Below are 8,370 nucleotides of genomic sequence, written 5' to 3'. Positions count from 1 at the left end.
TAGACCCACAATTCAGACTTCGGTTCAAATGCCAGTAGGACAACCTGGTCCAAGTACGGTTGTCAGAAGTCAACCACAATTTACTTATCAGCTGTACTAGGGACAATACCAATTCGGTCCTACTGTTCAAAGCCCAGTTTACCAGTATCAACCTTACCCTGGATATACTTATTAGCAACCTCAACAACCCCAGTATGGTCCAGTTAATCTTGGTTTTCCAGGAGGATATAATATTCCAAATGCAATTCCAATTCCAAGTTATCCGAGATATCCTCCTCTTGGGGCTGGGCTTATGACCTAGGGTTTTCGATACCCTACCCATCAGTTATCATTCATTGCAACTTTGGAATTGCCTGATTTTCCGCGCCTTACGGATGATCCAATTAATTATCTTCCGTTTTGGCCACCAATGTTGAATAAGTTGCCCAGTGATATCTGAAAGTTTGAAGGTAAATCAGGAGAGGATCCGTCAAACCATGTGATGACTTATCACCTCTGGTGTGCATCTAACTCCATTATAGATGATTCAATTTGTTTACGTCTTTTTCAACTAACTCTGATTGGTCTTGCGGCCAAGTGGTACATTGAGTTACGTGAGCTTCTTTTTATAACTTTAGTCAGTTAGCCACTTCATTCTTAACTGATTTTCAGTTGCCTGTCAGATATGACAATGGCACGAAATTATTAATTCATTAAAACAGTCAATGTCCACATATATTTCAGATCATATTCATGAATGGTGATGTCGACGATGTTTAGTGAAAGTTTATATTCCGGATCAAATTTTAGCAGAATGGTTTGTTAAATCATTATTACCTAAAATCACTGAGGATGTAGCTAGGGCAGGATTTGTTACTCAAGAGCAAGTAATTTCTCAAGCTCAGTACCTTGACCTCGTTTATACGCAGTCGGGTACTTTACACGAAAAAATCCCCGACCTTCCACAACAAAATCAAATAACTGCAGATCCTTCAGGGTCTCATGCCGCTAATGGTATGATTGGTTTAGTTAACACCAAAAGTAAGAAGATATCTTTAAAGAATTCTTCTCCTATTATAACTTTACCAGATTCCCCGACAGGAGATTCTTCCACTGAAATTCCTGCCAATATTCATGTTGTAGAATCATCTACGACCAAATAAAAATCCGGTGGTAAAAAGAAAGGGAAGAAGAAAAATAAACAAAATTCGAAAGAGAAATCAGATAAAATTGAATCTACTGACGAGAAACGTAAACCTCGCTATCCTTGTCTCATTTGTGACGAAGAGCATTTTACAAGAGACTGCCCACATCGCGCTGAGATTGCAAAAATCGTCAAAGGTTCTCAAACACCTGCTGTCTTGAAGGATCCTTTTCCTAGTCAAGATAGTAAGATGATCAGTTCTTCCTCAAATGCCTCAGAAGAACCCATAATGATGATGTCCCATGTTAAGATTGCGACGCAATCGCAAGATTATGGAAGTAAAAGTCCTGTTGGTGTTAAGGAAGCAGAATCCTCTAATTCAAACCCATCAACTTCAACTCCTGGTTATGATCTGCTACAGATCGAGAAAACTAACCCAGACTTAGTAATCAAACCGCCTGCTAAAGGTATACTTTAGAAGTTAGCTTTCAATCCGCATGTGAGAGCTGCTCAGAATTATAACATTGTTGAAGACTTAGTTATTTCCCCTTCAGCAATGTCGGCTTTGGAGGTGCTGCAATCATGCCCAGCACAGCATAAGCTGCTATTGTCGGCTATAGGAGCTATTGATATTCAGGACTTGAACCTTATAATCTTCGATTTAGAAAATAGTACACCTTGCCTACCTCATCAAATGGCTTTCCAGATTCCAGTGTTAGTAAAAAACAGACCTTGCTTTAGGACTGTGATTGATGAGGGAGCTTCAACGTGTATTATGTCAATCCAGTGTTGGAGATCGCTTGGTTCTCCTACACTCAATCAATCTCCAACGATTCTAAAGGCTTTTGATGGCCGTGGGTTCCATCCTTTTGGCATTCTACAGGATTTACCTATAGTGGTTGAAGGAAAAATTGTTAATCTAGATGTGGAAGTGGTTGATGCCCCTCTAGATTACAACCTTCTCTTGGGTCATAGCTGGTCTTACGCTATGACTGTTGTTGTTTCATCAGTATTTCATCTTATAAAGTTTTCTCATAATGGAAAGATCATAACCATAGACAATCTGACTTACTTTTCATTCGACCCAGCCTCTTCTGAAGGTATACAACATGTCGGTAAAACTACTATCCCTTATAAGGATGTTGGAGTAGGATTAGTTAAAGATTCTGGTTTACTAGGAACTTTTTCCTTTCCTCCTCCTAATGTATCACCTTCTACTAGAACCATTCATATGATTTCATCAAACACTATTGTTTATGATGATCCTTGGATCGTACCTTCCAAATCTGAGGTGGATTCATCTGGTGATGCGATGCCTTTGAGTCCCTATGAAATTGCATATCAGGCTGTACAGTCGTTTTCCGACTCTTCTTCAACTGAAATTGATCTAATGAATGTGGTCCATGGAGAATCAATTTCAATATCAAACTCAGATTCAACAACTTTTTCCGAGCTTGTTCATACTGATGAGCAGATTCGTGAAATTTTGTCTGTTGATGATTTACCATGGGAAGATCTTTATCATTGATCTTCATTCTTACGTGAGCTTGATCACTTTGAGAATAATTTTTCAACTAATTTTACTACTAATTATGTCAAAGAACCACAAAATCCATTGCAAAATCCTGATTCTGAATTAAATTTGGGAAATATTTCTCGAACGGTTCCTATTGACATTTTAGTTAAACTGGGAATTGTTGAAAACATTCATATAGGTGCCTCTTGTACGGAAAATGAACTCCAAACTTATAAGGCCCTATTTCAATAATTCTACGACATATTTGCCTGGTCATATGAAGAAATGCCAAGGATCGATCCAGCAATTGTTGTTCATGAAATCAAAACTTACCCAGATGCTAAACCCGTCCAGCAACGTTTGTGTCAGATACACCCACGAAAAGTTGTTGCTATTAAAGCAGAAGTTGAGAAATTACTTCAAACAGGTTTCATTTATCCAATTCCCTTAACGGATTGGGTATCGAATATTGTTCCTGTAACAAAAAGCAAGGAACGATGAGAATATGTATTGATTATAGGGATATTAATTGAGCTTGTCCCAAAGACAATTACCCAACCCCCCATATCGATCAAATCATTGATGATTGTGCTGGCAGTGAAATATTCTCCTTTATGGATGGTTTTTCCGGTTACAATCAAATTAACATTCTACCTGCTACTCAACCAAAAACAGCTTTCATTTGTCCATGGGGGACATTTGCTTATTGCAAATTACCTTTTGGGTTGAAAAATGTTGGAGAAACGTTTCAAAGAGCTATGTCTTATGCGTTTCATGACATCAAGCACATTGTGCAACCTTATCTCAATGATTTACCTACCCATTCATTACGTAGAGCCGATCATCTCACTCATTTATGAGCAATCTTTATGAGATGTAGGCATTATCGAATTAGGGTGAATCCACACAAATGCATTTTCTGTATAGAAATGGGTCGTTTACTGGGGTTTGTTGTTTCAAAAGCCGGAATTCGTGTCAATCCCTCGAAGGTTGAAGCTATTGTCAAATTGCCTCCTCCTTTGACTCTTCACCAACTCCAAAGTTTGCAAGGGAAAGCAAACTTTTTACGTTGATTCATTCCTAACTACGCCGAGATAACAAAGGGTTTTACCAGGTTGTTGAAACAGAATACTCCATTCTTTTGGGATGAGATAGCTGACAAATCTTTTGATGCACTTAAACACGTTTTGTCCCATGCACCATTATTGCATCCTCCCAACTACAACCAGGATTACTTCTTGTACCTCACCGCTTCTCATTCCACCATCGGGATGGTTTTAATTCAGGAAGATGAATTCAATAGTGAACATGTGATTTACTACCTTAGTCAAACTTTGAATCCAACCGAGCTAAAATATTCACATGTGGAGAAATTGGCCTTGGCAGCTGTTCAAGCTGTCCAAATATTTCGTCATTACATCTTACTACGCAAAACTACCGTAATTTCTGACTGTAAACCTATGATCTATATTTTGACCAAACAATTCATAAGGGTCAAGTATTCCAAATGGATTGTTACCCTACGGGAATTTGACTTAGAATTTGAAAAATACAAGTCAAAGAAATCTTTAGTTTTTGGGGAACTGATGTGTGACTCCCCACGTGCCGATACTGAAACTGTGGCGGAAGAGCCCATTGCAGACGAATCCCTATTTCTTATCAGTAATCTTGATCCATGGTATGGAGATATCATAGTTTATATCCAAACCCAATATTTTCGGCCTAAAATTTCATGATCTCAGTGGCGGAAAATACGTTTCCAATCCCAACAATACAAGATTATTGGAGATACACTCTATCGTTGTGGGGCGGATTCTGTTTTCCAACATTGTTTAACGCATGAAGAAGCTGAAAAGGTTTTAAATGACTGTCACTCAGGAGCATGTGGTGGTCATATGTCTGGGTATGCCACAGCCCAAAAGATATTGTGCACTGGCTATTTCTGGCCGTCTTTGTTTAAAGATTGTATCTATGCGGTCCAAAAATGCCACAATATTCAAATTTTTGATCGAAAGATGCATGCTCCACCTGCTCCTCTCCACCCTATAATTGCTGTTGGTCCTTGTTCAAAGTGGGGTATCGACTTTGTTACATGTAACCCTCACTCGGCCGGCGGGCATATGTATATCATCCTTGCGGTAGATTATTTTACCAAGTGGGCCGAGGCGATGCCTACATTTTCGGTAGACAGCAAAACTGCTCCAATTTTCATTTTCAATCATATAATTACTAGATTCGGTGTTCCACAAGCGATTATCACTGATCATGGGTGTCATTTTCGAAACATCATGATGATTGAACTAACAGATCAACTTGGCCTACGTCACAATAGTTCTACTCCATATTACCCACAGGCTAATGGTTTGGTTGAAGCCATCAACAAAGTTCTAGTCATTATGATCTAACGAATCATTGGTATTCATAGGTCGAGTTTGCATAACATGTTATTTTCAACGCTTTGGGTGTTTGAACCTCAGTAAAAACATCAACTGGTTTCACTCCTTTTCAAAAGTTGTGTTACCCATTGAATGCGAAATTCCGTCATTACACATAGCCATAGAATTACTCCCAGCCACTTCCGAAGAGGAGAAACATTTGTTGTACTTAGCCCATTTAGATGAGAATCGACGTGATGCTGCACTAGCAATCGAAACTCATGCCAAACGAATTAAAGCTCAGTACCATTGACATGTTACACCCCGTAATTTTTCGGAAGGATATCTAGTCTTACTATACGATCAAGCAAACGATAAGCTAGGGGCTGGAAAATTTGTACCTATGTGGCATGGTCATTATGTTGTTAAGAGAGAGCTGGCAAAAGGGGCCTATGAATTGGTAGATTTTGACGGTGTCTCTTTGGGTAAACCCAGAAATGGTCTTTATCTGAAGAGATATTATGCTTAAATCTAGGTGTGGAGATTTTAGTTAGATTAGTTTCTTTCTAGCTGGTGTGTTTTAGATTAGAAAAGTGTGCTTAGTTTAGAGAGTGTTTTTGTCATTATTACTGCTTATCTTGATTTTACTCTTGATATTGCAGATGTCGACGTCTCTTCAAACATACATTGATTTCGCTGATGGCGCTTGTTGTAATACACGAAACATTTCTTCCACAGCTTGGGTTATTTATTCACCCTCTGATGAGTTGGTATCTATGCATGGTGTAAGCCTCAGTCAAACAACAAACAACATTACAAAGTATAGTGCAATGATTGAATTATTATCTGAATCCATTTCATTCAGGATTCAGAGTTTGATTTTGAGGTTAGATTCTGAACTCGTTGTATTGCAGCTTAATAGAGTTTATGCCATCAGAAATCCAGTGTTATTAAGATTATTTTTGAGAATTCGTCTCTTGGAACGTGAATTTGACTACATTGAATATCATCATATTCCAAGATATTTAAATACATTACCAGATGCAATTGCTTCTCGAATGTTAAGTAGACATTTGCAATAATAAAACAGTAAATTTAAAAACATTCCATAACATGTTTTACAAGATAGCCAGTAATAGTGATATAGCATAGCATAGAACTGTGTCAAATATACACCGTCTTTGATCATAGGTTGAAAAACACCTTATAATCGGAAACAATGATAGTACAAAAAGCAAAAATGTCATATGAGTCTACAAAGGTGATCATCCTATCACTGGTGATGATCACAATAAGAAACAGCTGCTCAGGCCACCCTACAAAGGAACCTCCTGAAAGGTCCTGGGACCCCAATCACATAGCGCTGTGACCTAAGAGGAATGTCATCTATGCTAGTCTCTGAAATATCCGTTGTTAAACGCTCTAGATGATTTTCCAATTCAGCCAGGGTCTCTGTAGATTCATCTAGTGGGGCTGGTACTACTGCAACTGGGTGTCTCCTCTCATAGGGCCGGAGAGTGGCTGATCACCATGGACCCACATCTGCATTTGAAACTTTTATTATCAGTTTTGGACGATTTAAAAACAAAACAAAAAATAGTTAAAACTTAGAAAATGTTGAGAATGATTTTACTTGAATCATCCCACTGCTCTCCTGGTGGAAGAGTCATGTCTGGGTCACCACGATAATCCATCCCAGCATAAGGAAAATCCTAAATCACGAAAAGTTGGTTCTCCAACCAACGAAAATACTCTGGCGGAAATAGAAAAACCTCTGTACCCTTCTCAGGATGATGGGCCATAACTGTAACCCAGCGCACTAGCTTAGGTTCTCGAGGAAGTCCAACTCCAACGGTAAGCTCCTGTGGGACCAACATCGAGACCCTCTCTAGACCAAATCTCACAACTAGGAAACCATATCCAAAGTGTTTTAGTTGTCTGTTCTTTGCTCTAGTTAGTTGGCCTTTTACATTAGCCAACACAGCTTCGCACCAGTTGAAGATGGTGCCTCGATAACAGCCTACTGGCATTCGCATTTGGGATTTGGTAGCTACATGCAATGCTGCACTTCCGCAGAGTCTGGTGACAGTAAATGCAATCACTTTTAGTTTAGGACGGGAGATGGTTTTGATATCAATCCCTTTGTCCTTTGTTTGATCATTACAAAACTCTAGTCGGAGACTATCGACAGACTGGCCACCTGGCCTAGTCCATAATAGGGATAATCGTTCACCTCTCTTGGGCAAACCAGTCAAGAAGTAAATGTCCTCTAGCTCCATTTCAAGCTAGTGGCCACCAATAATGAAACATTTTTCTTGTATATTCCATCTGTTCGCCAGCCACTGCAAAAAGTATACTTGGGCCCTCATGCCAGGTATGGCCCAACATTTAAATAGCCTGCATGCCCTCAATGCATCTATTGAGGGTTGATGATTAGTTGCGGAAAGATCCACATCTTCGTGCTCCTATTCCTGCCAAATGAGCATTGTGTATATCCTACATTGTAAAAAAGGAAAATTAGAACATTTTAGTTCAAAATTTTTGGGCGGAAATTGAAAAAATTAAAGTTTCAAAACCTATGTCGCGGGGTCCGCGCTCTCTAGTTAGGGATAGTGCATAGGTCCGCACTTTACACAAGAAGTAGGTGCAGGCCCCTGGCTCTTTCCTTTGTGAGAAAAAATCAGGGTCTGCAGGTTTCGCATGCTACGCCTGCGGACCCCCGCGAGCAGTCTTTTAGAATAATTTTTCTCTGAAAATCAAAAAGGAAGCCTAAAAACAAAATTCAAATGGTTGAAATGCAAGATTAAAGTGATGTTAATTACCTGAAGGTGACAATTTTCGATTCCAACGAACGGATTTTCCGCAATCTTCAAAGGAAGTTTCTTACCCAAAAGCTCTCTTTTCTCACTCTGAAGTCAAATGGTAAAAATGAATTTACAAAAGCCTTTTTTATAAGCTTTTTTGAATAAATGAATTTTTAATTTATTTATTTTTCACTTTAAAAAGGTAACTTTTTGATGCTTTTTTATTTATTTTAAACAAGTATGAGTAATGTTTGATTTTTTGTGCAGAATATTGGATTTTTCAGGAAAAATTGATCATTTTCAACAAAAAACATTAGAGGCCTCTTTAAGCTCTTTTCTGACTCGTAAAATATGAAAAGCTTGCCGAGTTTTTCTTTTTAAGCTCGTTAAAACGGAATTAAAAGGATGGTCCACTTACAGCTCTTTTTTTACCGTATAAATATGAAAAGATTGCCGGACTTTTGTCATTTCCAGTTCGATATTGGTAATAAAACGGCGTGTCTTTGATCGCTTTTTTACTCTTTTAGATCAGGGCCACTAATTATGAAAAGT

Source organism: Pinus tabuliformis, chromosome 3_1 (assembly GCF_031772625.1).
Source record: "Pinus tabuliformis cultivar Carrire ecotype Pingquan chromosome 3_1, CPIR1, whole genome shotgun sequence".
NCBI classification, from domain to species: domain Eukaryota; kingdom Viridiplantae; phylum Streptophyta; class Pinopsida; order Pinales; family Pinaceae; genus Pinus; species Pinus tabuliformis.
The sequence above is the reverse complement of the archived record's forward strand: the minus strand, read 5'-3'. Positions refer to the sequence as shown.